Below are 19,552 nucleotides of genomic sequence, written 5' to 3'. Positions count from 1 at the left end.
CGCTCAGACACTCAGTTAGCGTCAGAATATTCAGTACCTCAAGACATTCAGTAGCTCAGACTATTCAGTAGCTCAGACATTCAGTACCTCAGACATTCAGTACCTCAGACATTCAGTACCTCAGACATTCAGTACCTCAGACATTCTAGCAGTACCTCAACTCAGACACTCAGTACCTCAGACATTCAGTACCTCAGACACACTCAGTACCTCAGACATTCAGTACCTCAGACATTCAGTACCGCTCAGACCATTCAGTAGCTCAAACATTCAGTAGCTCAAACATTCAGTACCTCAGACATTCAGTACCTCAGACATTCAGTACTCAGACACTCAGTACCTCAGACCTCAGTACTCAGACACTCAGTACACTCAGACACTCAGTACCTCAGACACTCAGTACCTCAGACACTCAGTACCTCAGACATTCAGTAGCCTAGACATTCAGTACCTCAGACCATTCAGTACCTCAAGCATTCAGTACCTCAGACATTCAGCTAGCTCAGACATTCAGTAGCTCAGACATTCAGTACTCTCAGACATTCAGTACCTCAGACATTCAGTACCTCAGACATTCAGTACCTCAGACATTCAGTACCTCAGACATTCAGTAGCTCAAACATTCAGTAAGCTCAGACATTCAGTAGCTCAGACATTCAGTAGCTCAGACATTCAGTAGCTCAGACATTCAGTAGCTCAGACATTCAGTACTCAGACATTCAGTACCTCAGACATTCAGTACCTCAGACATTCAGTACCTCAGACATTCAGTACCTCAGACATTCAGTACCTCAGACATTCAGTAGCTCAAACATTCAGTAGCTCAAACATTCAGTAGCCCAAACATTCAGTACCTCAGATATTCAGTAGCTCAGACTTCAGTAGCTCAGACATTCAGTAGCTCAGACATTCATTCATTCAAAATTGGTGGGTTCTAGAATGACATCTGTGTATGCTGAAGGAGTGGGACATTTTGTTTTATGGCATGTGTTTTGGTATCACCATGCACATGTTAAAATATAAATTAGCCTATACTACAGGTGACTCAGAGTTGATAACATAGACTGTCAACTTCTTGGCATGAATTTGTAGGTTTGTGTGAGTAATCTGTTATGATTCTGTAGGTCTGTGTGAGTAATCTATTATGATTCTGTAGGTCTGTGTGTGTAATCTGTTATGTTTTGTAGGTCTGTGTGAGTAATCTGTTATGATTCTGTAGGTCTGTGTGAGTAATCTGTTTGATTCTGTAGGTTTGTGTGTGTAATCTGTTATGATTCTGTAGGTCTGTGTGAGTAATCTATTATGATTGTGTAGGTCTGTGTGTGTAATCTGTTATGATTCTGTAGGTCTGTGTGAGTAATCTATTATGATTCTGTAGGTCTGTGTGTGTAATCTGTTTGATTCTGTAGGTCTGTGTGAGTAATCTGTTATGATTCTGTAGGTTTGTGTGTGGTAATCTGTTATGATTCTGTGGTCTGTGTGTGTAATCTGTTATGATTCTGTAGGTCTGTGTGTGTAATCTGTTATGATTCTGTAGGTCTGTGTGTGTAATCTGTTATGATTCTGTAGGTCTGTGTGTGTATCTGTTATGATTCTGTAGGTCTGTGTGTGTAATCTGTTATGATTCTGTAGGTCTGTGTGTGTAATCTGTTATGATTCTGTAGGTCTGTGTGTGTAATCTGTTATGATTCTGTAGGTTTGTGTGTGTAATCTGTTATGATTCTGTAGGTCTGTGTGTGTAATCTGTTATGATTCTGTAGGTCTGTGTGTGTAATCTGTTATGATTCTGTAGGTCTGTGTGTATCATCTGTGGGTCAGCAGTCACCTAGCAGATCTTTCCACTCCAGCTCATCCCCGTCCTGCTGCAGCGTGTCCATCTCAGTGAACAGTGTGGGGGTGGGCATGTCATCGTCCTCTCCCAGGATATAGCGCAGCCGCTCAGCTGCAGGGGACACTGGGATGAACACACACACGCACACACCGGCACACACACACCGGACACACACACCGGTCACACACACACACGTCAGATATCATCACTGTGTCAGACTCATATTTACTCTGGAGATGTTTTATTTATTTTTTACTTTTATGGATCAGAAATCTAAGCATGCTTAATCTTTTCCCAGTGTGCCCACTTATTAGTTTCAAGAAATGGTGTAACGGCAGACGGTGATGATCACATTTCCTAATATCGAAAAGGTCAAGCTGAATATTAGATTTTGACTGTCTTGTTGTTAATTCCTCACACACGTTATTATTTAGGGATGGTTTGCTGATACATCAGAAAGTGTTGAACTTGTCTTCCCCTTTCATTCCACTTAAATGGTAATGATCTGATCTTGAGCTTGACAGCATTTCTATCAATCCAACAGGAACACCCATAACTAGAGGGTTTGGTCCTCACACCGAGCGGTCAATGCTTAAGCTAACTCAGCGACTTGGCTTGTCACATTACAACCTCATATATGGGAGGAATGGGTGTGTTTGAGACGTTTTATACATTCAGCATCACTACATCAAAGGAAATAGAGTATTTTTTCTAACAAAGATATCTATTATTCAGGATGTTGTATCCCTGGAAATAATCAGAATTCATTTAAAAAATAACAGCATAGCTTGTCCAGAAAAAGTGATTTCTTGGCACAACTTACCCCGGGTATGAGGCAAATTGAGCATAGGTTTCGGGTAAGTGGAGCCGCCTTGGGGTAAGTGGGTGACGGTGTCCTGTGACTGGGTGATGGTGCTGGTAGGTCAAGTTCAATTCATGGAATGGGGGTGTGATATATTATCTTAAATGTATGCCTACCATTCAGTAGCTCAGACATTCAGTAGCTCAGACATTCAGTAGCTCAGACATTCATTCATTCAAAATTGGTGGGTTCTAGAATGACATCTGTGTATGCTGAAGGAGTGGGACATTTTGTTTTATGGCATGTGTTTTTGGTATCACCATGCACATGTTAAAATATAAATTAGCCTATACTACAGGTGACTCAGAAGTTGATAACATAGACTGTCAACTTCTTGGCATGAATTTGTAGGTTTGTGTGAGTAATCTGTTATGATTCTGTAGGTCTGTGTGAGTAATCTATTATGATTCTGTAGGTCTGTGTGTGTAATCTGTTATGATTTTGTAGGTCTGTGTGAGTAATCTGTTATGATTCTGTAGGTCTGTGTGAGTAATCTGTTATGATTCTGTAGGTTTGTGTGTGTAATCTGTTATGATTCTGTAGGTCTGTGTGAGTAATCTATTATGATTTGTAGGTCTGTGTGTGTAATCTGTTATGATTCTGTAGGTCTGTGTGAGTAATCTGATTATGATTCTGTAGGTCTGGTGTGTGTAATCTGTTATGATTCTGTAGGTCTGTGTGAGTAATCTGTTATGAATTCTGTAGGTTTGTGTGTGTAAATCTGTTATGATTCTGTAGGTCTGTGTGTTGTAATCTGTTATGATTCTGTAGGTCTTGTGTGTGTAATCTGTTATGATTCTGTAGGTCTGTGTGTGTAATCTGTTATGATTCTGTTAGGTCTGTGTGTGTAATCTGTTATGATTCTGTAGGTCTGTTGTTGTAATCTGTTATGATTCTGTAGGTCTGTGTGTGTAATCTGTTATGATTCTGTAGGTCTGTGTGTGTAATCTGTTATGATTCTGTAGGTCTGTGTGTATCATCTGTGGGTCAGCAGTCACCTAGCAGACTCTTTCCACTCCAGCTCATCCCCGTCCTGCTGCAGCGTGTCCATCTCAGTGAAGAGGGTGGGGTTGGGCATGTCATCGTCCTCTCCCAGGATATAGCGCAGCCGCTCAGCTGCAGGGGACACTGGGATGAACACACACACGCACACACCGGACACACACACCGGACACACACACCGGTCACACACACACACGTCAGATATCATCACTGATGTCAGACTCATATTTACTCTGGAGATGTTTTATTTATTTTTTACTTTTATGGATCAGAAATCTAAGCATGCTTAATCTTTTCCCAGTGTGCCCACTTATTAGTTTCAAGAAATGGTGTAACGGCAGACGGTGATGATCACATTTCCTAATATCGAAAAGGTCAAGCTGAATATTAGAATTTGACTGTCTTGTTGTTATAATTCCTCACACACGTTATTATTTAGGGATGGTTTGCTGATACATCAGAAAGTGTTGAACTTGTCTTCCCCTTTCATTCCACTTAAATGGTAATGATCTGATCTTGAGCTTGACAGCATTTCTATCAATCCAACAGGAACACCCATAACTAGAGGGTTTGGTCTCCACACCGAGCGGTCAATGCTTAAGCTAACTCAGCGACTTGGCTTGTCACATTACAACCTCAATATAGGGGAGAATGGGGTGTGTTGAGACGTTTTATACATTCAGCATCACTACATCAAAGGAAATAGAGTATTTTTTCTAACAAAGATATCTATTATTCAGGATGTTGTGTATCCCTGGAAATAATCAGAATTCATTTAAAAAATAACAGCATAGCTTGTCCAGAAAAAGTGATTTCTTGGCACAACTTACCCCGGGTATGAGGCAAATTGAGCATAGGTTTCGGGTAAGTGGAGCCGCCTTGGGGTAAGTGGGTGACGGTGTCCTGTGACTGGGTGATGGTGCTGGTAGGTCAAAGTTCAATTCATGGAATGGGGGTGTGATATATTATCTTAAATGTATGCCTACATTCAGATATAGATTTCTCTGTTCAATATCACTTACCCTTCCATCTCTTAACCAGTTATCTGGGACAGGCATGTTTCAATCTGCCAATTCATAGGCAAGTTCTCTGCATTTGAGGCTACTAAGCCCATGAAACTGGTCCGCGAGATTCTTGTTTTGTTTATCAAGCTCAGAGTCCAAGTCATCAGATGAGACCTTGTGTTCCTCTGCTACTCTGTCACAGCCTCACTTTCACACAGCTACATGTTTATTTTATTTGTTTGTCACTGTACCTCTTCAGTGTCATTCAGTCTATTTTTTTGCTAGTTGCTGGTACTCTTATGGACTTCTTCCCRTCTCTCACTTCCTCGGCTGCTCTGTCAAGAACCTCAAAGGGGGGGCTAGACCCCTGCTTGTTTTGCATTTGTTTACACAGGACTTGATGATGTCAGCTCTGTAACAATACAAATGCACTATCTTGAGTTCATATGGATGACACCTTGCTAAAGTACGATGCATTTATGCATAAAACTGACTAAACGTGTTGGAGACTATCTGACTGAAGGTTCTGGACTCAGAAGACCAATAGGAGGAACAGACTTAGTTGTTGCCCAGCAACAGAGACTGACTGTTTGTACTAGAAATACAAGGAGGTGACTCCAACTGTAGTCCAACTGGATTTGTACCAGAACATAGAACCTAACAGGGGTATGTAGTATGGTGGCCATTGTCTCATATTAGCCCACACAGATACAAGTATGCACTTTCATTCTAGGTTTAGGACCTCATATTGTAGCTGAGAGAGACCCCCACTGATGTATAAAATAATCTTAAAACTATCTACTTAGGTTTAGATACAAGCATCATTAAACCTATAACACAATAAATTCACTTGAAAATCAGTTTTTTCTCTCTAACATTTACATGAAGATTGACATAGATGTCCATATCTGCGTCCCAAATGACACTCTATTTCCTATATAGTGTACTACTTTTGACCTGAGCCCTATGGGTTATGGTCAAGAGTAGTGCACTAACTAGGGAACAAGGTGCCATTTGGGACACATTCCATATGTGGGTTGTAGTTAGCTGGGGGAAGGGAGCTTTGCACAGCAGCTTGTGGTCACAGTGTACTAACCTAACCGACGGATGGACCAGAGCCGTCTATAAATTACACACTGAGCTGTAAAAGGCCATGATGGATCAATGGCTTTAAATCATTGTATCGACAGGAACCAACCCGGGAGTGGATTCCTGTTATATTGCCTGTTTGCATACATTAATACTCACAAAGACCTCACTTGTCAGCCTATGGGGAAGGACCATAGAAACAGAATCCCATCATCATAGTGACTCTATTTCTATGTAGAAAGACAGTACATGTGAATGAGACAGAGCATATTACTTTTTCCCAATGTAGAAAACAGGAAAACTACTGGGAAACAAATATTCAGCAACCACCACTCCTGTGTTCCAATGGCAGCTTCATTAAATAGTACCCACAAAACACCAGTCTCAACGTCAACAGTGAAGAGGTGACTCCGGGATGCTGGCCTTCTAGGCAGAGTTCCTCTGTCCAGTGTCTGTGTTCTTTAGCCCATCTTAATCTTTTATTTTTATTGGCTAGTCTGAGATATGGCTTTTTCTTTGCAACTCTGCCTAGAAGGCCAGCATCCCGGAGTCGCCTCGTCACTGTTGACTTTGAGACTGGTGTTTTGCGGGTACTATTTAATGAAGCTGCCAGTTGAGGACTTGTGAGGCATCTGTTTCTCAAACTAGACAATCTAATGTACTTGTCCTCTTGCTCAGTTGTGCAACGGAGCCTCCCACTCCTCTTTCTATTCTGGTTAGAGACAGTTTGTGCTGTTCTGTGAAGGGAGTAGTACACAGACTTGTATGAGATCTTCAGTTTCTTGCCAATTTCTCGCATGGAATAGCCTTCATTTCTCAGAACAATAATAGACTGACGAGTTTCAGAAGAAAGTGCTTTGTTTCTGGCCATTTTGAGCCTGTAATCAAACCCACAAATGCAGATGCTCAAGATACTCAACTAGTCTAAAGAAGGCCAGTTTTATTGCTTCTTTAATCAGATCAACAGTTTTCAGCTGTGCTAACATAATTGCAGGAGGGTTTTCTAATGATAAATTAGCCTTTTAAAATGATAAACTTGGATTAGCTAACACAACGTGCCATTGGAATACAGGAYTGATGGTTGCTGATAATGGGCCTCTGCACGCCTATGTAGATATTCCATTAAAAATCAGCGGTTTCCAGCTACAATAGTCATTTGCAACATTAACAATGTCTACACTGTATTTCTGATCAATTTCATGTTATTTTAATGGACAAAAAATTTGCTTTTCTTTAAAAAACAATGACATTTCTAAGTGACCCCAAACTTTTGTAAGATAGTATATATTTTTTAAACCCTTACGTATTTATCCAACTGTAATAAAAACACTGACACAAACAGTTTACAAAGTGTGAGAAAATGACAGGTACGGGTAGACAGAGAGACTGTCGCTACAGTAAGCAGTTTCATTCACTTTCCCAAAATTCTCTTTATTCAGCGTTTTCTAAGCTTTCATCTCCCATAACGTTGTTGTCCTGTAGGTACTTCTGTACGACTCACAACCTTCAAACAGCTTCTAGTTTTATAGGGATAGTTCTACAAAACAACATATTTATGTGGAACTGAACTATACCTTGTATTTCCTTCTTCTCTCAAATATACTCAAACATAGCGTTCCTTTTATTCCTGTGTAACAGCCCTCTCCTAAGATTGCAGCCATGCAGATGCTCTCTTACACCAGCTAACAGGCTGACTGAGATTAACAACAGCTGCATATTCAAACTCCTGTGCTGCTTTGAACTCAGTTACACCACATAGAGTGATGTGGACAGCTTCACCTAGCAATTCAACCAGGTCAGCATTCTGGCCAAGGGATGCAATTCCAACCAAACCTGATTTATGTTCTATTTTGGTTCCTGTAAGCATTACAGATCAACTTCCTCATACAGGAAAACATATGCAGTTATCTACATTTTACATTTTAGTCATTTAGCAGATGCTCTTATCCAGAGGGACTTAGAATGAAGTGCCTTGCTCAAGGGCTTTGCTTTCAATGACTGGCCCATCATGCTTAACCTCTAGGCTACTTGCCGCCAAAAGGGAAATAACAGCTGGCTATTGAATCTGAAATACTGTCTTCGTCAACTGTCCGGACCGTGCGTCACTGAGAGTTGTTATGATGCAGCCAGCGTCACAGGAGTCTGTTGTGACTTGTGGAGGGAATGGAATGAAACAAATGGAAACCATGTGTTTGATACCATTCATTCCATTCCCTACTGGAGTGCAGCATAGTGACATGTGACTCATCATGACTCACTTGTGATGTGATGCGTGAAGTGATTAGACATGCATTTACATCATGGGTTGTTATGGTGCATAGGCACTGGAGTGTGATGTGATTAAAGCCCAGGTAGTGCACTACATAGCGAATAGGGTGCCATTTGTCACGCAGACCATGACTCACTTGTGCGGTTGATGTCTTGAGGGACTTGGAGGTCATGTGGGTCTATGAGTCCCTCCTCTAGGTCCCTGTATCTGTCTCTGTCGTCATGGTCATGGTGTCTGTGGTGGTCGTAGTGTCTGTCCCCCCTCTCCTTGTCTGCTGCCTCACGGCCCCCCGCAGAACGTCTTCGCCGGCGTTTTCGTCTGTACCCACGAGGCACCGGGACACCGATGTAGATGTTCTGCTGGTCTGTGGACAAACGGTAAAGCAATTTACGTTAACATCAGAGTTGGTTACTGGGACACCAATGCAGATGGACTAATGGCCTGTAAACAAACCGTAATGTAAAGTCACATTAACATACATGATTTAAATCAGTAGAAGAGAACGTACTGCAAACATGTATTACAGAAACAGAACATCCTAAAAAAGACATTAAACTGGGCTTAATAATAGTTTTACAGTATCTAGAAAAGCCCAACAAAAACCTTGACAGACTAACATAATCACTGAGTCCGACCACATCACTCATTAATCCCTGGTACAGAAAGGGACATTTCCATAAGCGTTCAATCATTGAAACAAACAATTAATAAATTATGATACAGTGTTCATGTCTGTTTCTCTAATAATTAACCATTCTCAAGTATTTAAGCCAAGGTTGAATGACAAAGAAAATGCATTCTTGTCAATGATTTGCATGTAAAAGATGACTCTTCTTCTACACATTGTCTTTTCTTACATGACATACTTTGTCATGTTTTCCTGTCAGCAACGAACAGCAGGAACCATGTCAACTTTTGTGTTGTTTTACATTACTTTGATACCAACTGTACTGTCGCTTTGCAATGGGCTCCTTTTTGAATATCAATGCATGATCAAGTTCATTTTATGCAACAACTACATTAAAACACAATTAGAACATTGTTCTAAATCAATAATTGAATAATACGCTGTTTGCCGTAAGGACCCCTCAAAAATGAACCTAGCATGTGAGGCCTGAGGGGTAAGCCAGATCTACTCAGGGTTTTATAAAGTTATCCAGCTTCAGTTAGCTTCCCATTCCAGCTCAGGCTTCATCCGTACTAGGATGGTGGATATTACTCTTCTGCCTGCCACTAACTCTAGCAGGCTTGTAACTGTGTGTGCATGTCACACGTGACTAGTCGAATTCGGAACTCTTCACTGAGACAATGCTGAAACATCAAGCCATGGGCAAGTTAGTGTCATATTTTCACTTGTGCCAAAATCAAAATGAAAGAAAAGCTATCCTGCAAATTCAGCAGTCTTTTAGAAGTTCCGTCTTTACTTTATTACTTTGATGTAAAATACTTTTTTCCCACTCCTATCGATAAAATAATTGTATTAAGTCATACAAAAGTTTTACTGTGTGTGAAGTTTCAAATAATTTTGTCATTAGTAAATGTTTAATGTGATAGTTATTTTAACATTACTATTTTTGGTAACACTTTATTTGGATAATCCATCAGTAACATTTCAACTAACTAACTACTAACCCTAAACCTAGCTCTTACCCTAACCTTAACCTTTATCCTAACCCTAAACCTAGCTCTTACCCTAACCTTAACCTTTATCCTAACCCTAGCNTAACCTTTATCCTAACCCTAAACCTAGCTCTTACCATAACCTTAACCTTTATCCTAACCCTAAACCTAGCTCTTACCCTAACCCTAACCTTAACCTTTATCCTAACCCTAAACGTAACCCTTACCCTGACCATAGCCCTAACCCTTATTTTAAACCTAACCCTAACCGTAACCTTAGCAAGCAGTTGCTTATCAACAGATAGTATGAGTATCTACAGATGGATAATCCAGACTATCCAAATAGTGTTACCCTATTTTTTAACACACAAAAACACATTTGATTAATAAAAAGTGGATGATGATGCAATCTTTGCGAGAGGGAGGGAATCTGATTTCATTGGTCCTCAACTCACGGCTCAGACACTTCATTCAGGATAAATATCATTAGCCCTGAATTAACCAGCAGGTTAGATCTGAAGGATTCGTTGTCATAGAAAGTTACTTGGCTAAAAAGTGATCCACTTTCGTGGTACCGGTTATCCCAAGTTGAACTCAGAGTTGATAAAAGTTACCTTTACTCACCCCTAGCTTCAGGGGTGACTAAAGATGGCGGCGCTGAGGAGGGAGCGCATCTTGCCGGTTCCTTCTAGACTTTTTTTATTGCTATTTCTACTTTGTTTGCTCAGAATGTTCGTGCAATAATTTCCTACGACCGACAAACAATTCTGGGTCATGAATCGGAAGCTACACACTAACTGCATCTCTCAGCCTCCCAGATCTGGAATACTACATCCACTCCTTCTTTCCCCTCACAGCGGCCTTACCCATTGTTGCTGACCAAGATGACCGAAGGCAACGCTGGTGATGAAGAAGAGGAAGGAAGGGGCACTCCAAGCTAGGCTGAAAAGACTGGCTACACAGCCTCTTGTTCCTAGTATTCTGATGGCTAATGTCCAATCGCTGTAAAACAAACGTTGAACTCAGAGAAAGGCTTCAATCGCAGAGGAACGTCAGGGAATGCTGTGTCTTTGTTTTTACAGAGACATGGCTTACGGACAATTCACTTGACTCTGCTATTCAACCAGACGGCTTTTCCATTTTCCGTATGGATTGAACGGCGGCTTCTGGTAAGAGCAGGGGGAGGGGTATGCATCCTCATCAACAAAACATCTCAAGCTCCTGGTCACCCGACCTGGATTTTTGATGCTAAAATATGCCGAAGGAATTCCTGTGTTGTTATCACAGTGTGTACCTACCGCCACAAGCAAACATCAAGGCGGAACTCAGCGAACTGTACAAGGACATTAGCCAGCAAGAATCCTCTCACGCGGAAGCAGTCTTTATTGTCGCAGGAGATTTTAAAACAAAGTATCACCAACATGTATCCTGCCTCATGAGAGGAAACAATGTGATGGACCATGTATATACAAACATCCGTGACAGAGGCAGAATCAATGCTGCAGGACTGTTTTGAGAATACTGATTGGAATATGTTCAAAGAGTCGACTCAGGACTCATCCATCAACATTGAGGAATATATATCATCAGTCACAGGCTTCATTAGGAGTGTTAATGATGTTGTAACAACAATAACAATCTGTACATACCAACACCAAAAACCCTGGATGAATGCTGAAATCCGTACCATGCTAAGAGCCCATACCGCAGCATTCAATGTCAGCAGAACATATGACTCGTTGACGCGCAAAGCTTACAAGCCAAGCAGGTACAAACTCCGCAAAAAGATGATACAAACTCAAACTTYAATCGATGTTCGACAACTCAGAATTCCGACGCATGTGGCAAGGACTACAGGCTATCAGGGACTACAAAGGCAGATCCAGATGTGGTGCCCACTGAAGGCTCCCTCCCAGATGAGCTAAACACATTCTATGCTGGCTTTGAGGCAGATAATACCAAGGTATTCAGGAAGGCTCTCGCTGCTCCAGATGACCAGGTGCTTTTGCTCTCCAAGGCTGACATGAGGAAAACTCTCAAAAGATTAAATACTCACCAAGCCACCGGGCCAGATGGCATCCCTGGTCGGTTAACCAGCTGGTGGGCATCTTCTCTGACATCTTCAACCTGTCCTTGTCCCAGGCTGTAGTCCCCACTTGCTTCAAGGACACCACCATTGTCCCAGTGCCCAAAACCAATGTGACATGCCCAAATGACTATCGCCCGTCGCACTCACCACTGTCATCATGAAATACTTCAAGAGGCTGGTCATGGACCACATAAAGGCCAGCATGCTAGCCACACTGGACCCACTCCAATTTACCTACAGCTCCAACAGATCCATGGAAGATGCCATTTCCATCGTTATTCACATGGTCCTAACACACCTGGACAAGAGGAACACCTATGTAAGAATGCTGTTCATTGACTACAGTTCAGCATTCAACACTATTGTTCCTCCAAGCTCATTACCAATCTCAGAATAATGGGTCTGGACACTGCCCTCTGCAACTGGATCCTGGACTCCCTGATGGGCAGACCACAAGCTGTGCAGGATGGTAACAGCACCTCCTCACCACTGACTCTTAACACAGGAAACCCCACCCCCCCCACCCCCCCCCCCCACCCCCCCCACCCCCCCGCAGGGGTGTGTCCTCAGCCCTCTGCTGTACTCCCTGTTCACACACGACTGCGTTTGCTGACGACACCAAGGTTGTAGGACTGATAACCAACAACATCGAGTCAGCCTATAGGGAGAGGTAAGTGAACTGGCATTGTGGTGCTAGGACAACAACCTCTCCTTCAACGTCAGCAAACAAGAGGAGTTGATTGTTGACTTCTGGAAGCAGAGGAGGGAACAAGCACCGATCAACATCAACGGGACTGCATTAGAGAGAGTCAGCATTTTTAATTTCCTGCGCGTTCCCATCACAGATAACTTGACATGGACCAACAACACCCCCACTCTTGTCAAGAGGGCTCAACAGCGCCTTTACCCCCTTAGGTGGCTTAAGAAATTTGGCTTTCCACCCCGGGTCCTTGCCAAATACTACTGCTGCACCATCAAGAGCATACAGTTGCGTTATGGCCTGGTACGGGAATTGCTCGGTCCATGACCGCAAGTCCCTCCAGCGTGTGGTGAAGTTCGCCAAGTATCTCACTGGGACTGTGTTCCCACCCATCCAGGAAATATATTTGTAACGGTGCCTGAGGAAGTCCCAGGGAATCACCAAGGACCACACACACCCCAGCAACGAGCTGTTCAATCCCTTACTGTCAGGCAGACGTTATAGAAGCATGAGATCTCATACCAAAAGGCTCAGAGGCTGTTTCTATCTACAAACCATCCTACTGCTAAACACTTGAACTGGACTGACCACCTGCTCTGATTCTCCGCATTTAGCACACATGCACTCACTCACTCACCACACCACACACACACACACACACACACACACACACCACACACACACACACACACAACACACACACACACACACACCACACACACACACACACACACACACACACACACACACACACACACACACCACACACACACACACACACACACTCTCTCTTGTACAGCTAATAATGGGACACACAATTCAGTCCCATTCAAAATTCCAATTTTCTCTAACCCCTAACCCTAACCCTAGACCTAACCCTAACCTAACCTAACCCGTACTCTTACCCTAACCCTAATCGTAACCCTAACCCTAACCCAAAAACCTAAATTTAACCTTAAACCTAACTCTAGTGTCACGCCCTGATCTGTTTCACCTGTCTTTGTGATTGTCTCCACCCTCCTCCAGGTGTCGCCCATCTTCCCCACTATCCCCTTTGTATTTATACCTGTGTTTGCTGTTTGTCTATTTCCAGTTTGTTTTGTTCCTCAAACCTGCCAGCATTTCCCCCTTGCTCCTGCCTTGTCTATATTCCTGTTTTCTAGTTTTCCTGGTTTTGTCCTTTCTGCCTGCCCTGACCCTGAGCCTGCCTGCCATCCTGTACCTTTGCCCCACTACTCTGGATAACCGACCTCTGCCTGACCTGACCTTGAGCCTGCCTGCCATCCTGTACCTTTGCCTGCCCGTGTTCGAATTAATAAACTTTTGTTACTTCGACATTGTCTGCACATGGGACTTACCTTCAAACTTGATACCTAGCTCCTAACCCTAACCCTAAAGCTAACCCTAGCGCCTAACCCTAACCCTAAAGTTAACCCTAGCTCCTAACCCTAACCCTAACTATAACCCTAACATTAATTCTAAACTGAACCCTAAACCCACTAGAAATAGCATTTGACCTTGTGGGGACAAACAAAATGTCCTCAGTTGGTCAAATTGTTGTTTGTTTACTATTCTTGTGGGGACTTCTGTTAAACACATTCATCACAACTGCTGCTACAATATTCTTCTTTACTATTGCTAATACTGCACAATTTAAACACTTTCCCCTCAATCCCCTATTCCCCTATACTTGTGTAAATATTGGACTATAAATTGTGCCTTCCTGTATTATACTTATGCTAAAATTTTATTCTACTGAGCCATTTACTTTATATTCATATTCTTATATTTTATTATTTATTATTGTCGAGAAGGAATCCGCAAGTAAGAATTTATTTGGACGGTGTATACCATGTGTACCCTGTACATACGACTAATAAAACTTGAAACATAAAATGTCTGTGACATCCGCCTCAGTGCAAAGCTAAATACAGAGAAATCAATGCTGGAACAACAACATACAGCCCTGCTGGAAATACACACATCCCTGCTGCCAAATGGATAGATAGGGGCCTGCTTAGGACATGGTGAACCAAACTGAAAGTACATACACACATGCACACTCATATTCACATATAAAATGGTATCCAATGCCCATCATGATCCTGTTATTCTTTCATCTTTGTTATTGCCAATTATCATCACATAGGACATGATCAATTCTTCAAGATAAACAGCACATTTACACAAATTATCAGATCTAATAATGATACATTAGATACTTAAATACACGGAAATGATGAATGTCATTTCATTCCATTTTAGCCAGGATAGTTCACTCAYTAATAATTGCCACTGTTTTACACAATACTGGAATTGAAAACAAACTAACAGTAACTGTAAATCTCTCAAGTCCATTCTTGTAGGCAACAGACTGTGAGACCTATTCCATCATGATAGGTCTATTGTACATTATACATCATGTATTTTTATTGTAGATGAGAACAGATTCCTGATATACTGTGCTGTGCCTCACTTACCCTCCTCCTCATCATATCCATGGTGAATGCCCCCCATACCCCGGTCTCCCATACCCCGGTCTCCCATACCCCGGTCTCCCATTCGCTCATGGTCCATCCTGGGAAAAAAGAAAGACAGTAAGGGGAAGATATGTCCTAAAGAACTGTGTGTATTTAGCACAGTTAACACAATCTTAGTTGACAACCAATCGGTTTCTGCGATCAATCAGAATGGTTAGAATGTATTTGCGTTCTAGAAATCATCGGAGATCCAGACGCATTGCGGAGAAGAAAATATTGTCAGTGAGTGTGGCGTAGCATTTGGCCGGAGAAAAAAGTTTGGATAGCCAGGCAATACACAACGATCATGTTCACAAATTACAGGTCAGTGTGTGTACAGACTGAGTGCCAAACATTTCCCACATCTGGGAGACCCCGAGAATGTAGCGAACGTGCCAAGGATTTGAGGGGCGAGACAGTGCACATATACTGTATGCACTTAGAAGAGTGCTTGCATGGTTGTGACTGACTATATAGCTACTATTGTGTGTGCGTGTGTGCGTATGTGTGAGTGTCCGTGCGTGTGTGTGTGCGTGCGTGCGTGCGTGTGTGTGAGACCCAACTGAAGCCTGGTAAGCCCAGGAGCAGTAAGCCCTGTGCATTGACCTGCATGTGAGGCTGCTGCTGCTGAGGATCACAGATCAATGTGGAAATAATTAAATGGCAGGTCAACTCAATGGAAATGTAATAATTAAAACAGATGACCAGAGTACTTCATGCACGTGACATTTTGACATACCACTAGATATGGGGTAATGCCATTCACAATACTTAGGCTTCTCATGTTTGTGTGTCTTACTATTCCCAGGTAACATCACAACGTGGCACACAAAGCTCATAAACAATACTGACTAAACTACACATTCATAAAGTAGCCTCAGGGCATTTCCATGTAAAAAAAGCCCCATGAGGTTCATAGGGGCACAACACATTTGAAGTCAAATGAAAGCTAAGAGTCTAAATATTTWAAAAAAAATAAGAGATATTTACATTTTGTAACTATTTTTCATCCTAAAAATTGGGATTTGATTTCTGGTCAAACAGATGGAAAAGGGGTCTTAGAAAACATCTATCAGATAAAGTCTTAAAAGGTGTTAGAAATATATCAGAACACAACAATGTTGAAGTAAAGACTCCTGCCAACTAATATCAGCACATATTTAGTTTTGCAGAAATGATTTATCTTCTGTAAGTTTAAGAAACATTGCTTAGTGTCTTGCCATTCTGTTACCAAAAATCCCCATATCTTTAAGATATTTTCTAATTTCTCTTCCTCATGAGGGAGGATCATGAAAGTTCACAGAAGTAACAAGTAAAGGTAGACCTACCAATTGTTATAGTGTTTTTACTGATAACAATTTGGTTTATGATTTATTAAGTGATTCAAATGTGTCATTCTGTTACCAAATTGGTAACCAAATCAATTACCAAAAACTCAGTAACAGAACGACTGCAACTGAATTAGCTACAATGGGAATTCATAGTAGTCACAAACCACTGTTGGCTCAACTGCTATTGTCCTCTCTTCCACTGGCATACTTTGATGTTCTGCTAATAACTGTTGTCTTTGTCTTTCTGTCACGTGGTGGTCAAAGCAAGAATGTGAAAACAGTCTGGACAACCTCTCCCTCTTTCTCTTCTCTCTCTCCAGTTAATGTCAACACTACCAACTATTACTGACACCTACCCATGAGTCCCCTTTCTTTACATATATTGTACTGTAACCAGCCCTCTCACGCACACAGCACCAACTGATACCGGACGTGGAAAATTAGTTGACATTTTGTCAGTTCAAATCTGAAATAATCATAGACGTCTGTTTCACAAGTTTGGACAACACAGTACAGTACAGTATAGTTCAGTACAGTACAGAACAGTATAGTTCAGTACAGTACAGAACAGTAAAGAAAAATATAGCAGAGTATAGGTCAGTACAATACAGTACAGTACTGTACAGTAGAATAAGGTTTAGTACAGTAGAGCACACTATAGTAGAGTACAGTATAATTGATTGTATTGTATTGTACTGTACTGTACTGTACTGAACTCTACTCTACTATAATGTGCTGTGCTGTGCTATACTGTACTCTACTGTTCTCTACTGTGATGTCCAAACTTGTGAAACACATCAGTCTATGATTGGTACAGATTTGGTCCAGTGCGGACCAACAAAATGTGGTCTTGTTTGGGGGCGGAGCCTCATTCGGGGCGGCAGGTAGCCTAGTGATTAGCGCGTTGGGCCAGTAACCGAAAGGTTGCTAGATCGAATCCCCGAGCTGACAAGGTAAAAATCTGTTGTTTTGCCCCTGTTCCTAGGCCGTCATTGTAAATAAGAATCTGTCCTAAACTGACTTTCCTAGTTAAATAAAGAAAAATAGAATAATAGCCAGTGTGTAGAATAATACCCCAAAATATTACATATTTCTACCTTTGTGTGCCTATTCAGGATACATCACCATGAAGAGAATGACATTCATAATTATGCATTTCTGTATAGTACAGATCAGGGACCCATGATGTCATTCTGTTACCGCAATTCTGTTACCAGGTGTTAATCCACTTCACCTACTGTAGTTCAATAACCAAAAGAGATTTTTTCAAACCCAAGGTGTCAGTCATATCATAGCTGACACCGCATTCTTTCTGCAGACTGCAATTTTCAGTGGAAATTGTTAAAATGAGTAATTGTGCATAGAGTTGTATGGTTGGTTTTTGTTTGACATACATTTGAAGTAAAATATCTGCGTCTCAGCGTCATTCTGTTACTGTGGAATTGCCCCTGACTACATTGACTCCACTTTAACACAAAATCAACAAGCATGAAAAGAGTAACAATAGTTAATATCCATTTCCTTTCAAACTATACCACCTGTGTATGCCTTGCTACCAACTATGAGTCCACCCTTTGCTAATATCACTATCCAACCTACAATTACTATCAAATGGATAGCAGGCAGAGTAGGAAAAAGCTTGGTTAAGGCCATAGATGGTAAAGGCTGTGTTGAGCCTGTGTTGAGCTTGCGTGGCTCCTGTGTGTGGCTCTTGTTACTGTTGGCTTCCTGTGTGTGTAATTAGTCCTGTCACATCAGTGTCCTTCACACCCAGTGGGCAGGCTGAGTGGGACCTGCAGGCCATCACCGCTCTGCTCTGACAGCCTGATCGATCCGCCTGCAAAGGCACTTAAACTCAATGTGAACAGCCACAGCACACTGATACAAACAATGGTTCTCTCTTTCGCTCTCTCTCTCTCTCTGTCACTCTCCCTTTTTCTCTCTCCCCTATCCCCCCCCCTTTTCTCTCTCTAAACACACGTGCACTGCACTCCCCCATCTCACCTTGGTGCACAATCAATTGTCACATCACATCTGCCTTGCAGATTATACTCTTTCTCGCTGAAAACAACCCCTGCACCCAAAAAAGGCCAGCCCTCTGACATTTCTGTTGTATGAGTATCAGGACCCGTACTGCTTACAGTTCTTATTTCATTTGCTATTTAAAGATAAAATAAAGTGGTGTTTAATACATTGTAAATCAGTTTGCAGCAATTTAATTCCATGAAACCAAATTACATTGGCAGTTATCACAATTTCCTGTTCAAACATATTGTTTCCCAAAGATATGACACATTGAGTTGAACAAAATTTAGTTTTGTACCCCAATTATGTTTATTCCCCAAGAACATTGCTTCTTAGATCAATTTGCTCAAAAACTTAAACTGCTCAAAGACTTCAGTCATTTTTGTGCCCATATCTCTACAAGACTATTCATTGACAGGCGCCAGTTCATATATATATGCTGTGATATCCAAGCCTACAAGATAAAACATAATTCCCAAATTAAATTTAATAAACCATCAAGTTTCAACAATTTATACAGACTTTAGGAAATCATCATCTTTCAGTAAGTAGTTGACAGTGTGAGTTTCGGTTCTATTTGCCATCTCCAGCAGGGAGCCTTGATTCTGCAAATGGAACCAGACTAAACAAGACCCAGAGGACAGGTTAATATATGCACAAAGATGGCTTACCTGGTGTAGTTTCCTGGCCTGAAATGAGCAAATGGAGAGAGAGAGGTATGCTGTTAATTGCAAGGATGCATCAATGAAAACATAGTCTACTGTACCAATGGAGCTCTAATGAACTACTGACAACACCAAACTGAGGAATGGGGAAGAGTTGTTCTCTCTCAGTTCCCCCCCCCCCCCCCCCTCTCTCTCTCATCGTCCTAACTCTCTCTCTCTAACAGGACAACTGGGATTGAGGCTGAGCTACAGGCTGGTTTGGGTGGTGGTGGGGTTGATCAACCTTCTACAGTGATATGACTACTCTATATGTGACCATAGGAATTCCCTCACTCACACACATACCCTTCAGATGACCAGGGCATAACATATTTATATTGTCAGTTATACAGTTTTTCTATTAAATTGAACACTGGATGCCGGTTCCACCATCAATGAGGTGTACTTATTTCGAACACTAGTTACCCCCGCCACACACAAATAAACCAACTGTTATATACTTTCTGTCTAGAGAAACTACATCATCATTGATTCTCACTGTAGTAG

The 19,552-nt window shown here is 41.7% G+C and overlaps 1 pseudogene; it reads right to left on the bottom strand.

The window, feature by feature from the left end:
* Positions 1-15,043, bottom strand: part of LOC111957560 (electrogenic sodium bicarbonate cotransporter 4-like) — a 38,884-nt pseudogene extending 23,841 nt beyond the window's left edge.
* Positions 15,044-19,552: the final 4,509 nt, after the last annotated feature.

Source organism: Salvelinus sp. IW2-2015, linkage group LG33, assembly GCF_002910315.2.
Source record: "Salvelinus sp. IW2-2015 linkage group LG33, ASM291031v2, whole genome shotgun sequence".
Lineage (NCBI taxonomy): Eukaryota > Metazoa > Chordata > Actinopteri > Salmoniformes > Salmonidae > Salvelinus > Salvelinus sp. IW2-2015.
This window is presented reverse-complemented; position numbering and strand designations above follow the sequence as displayed.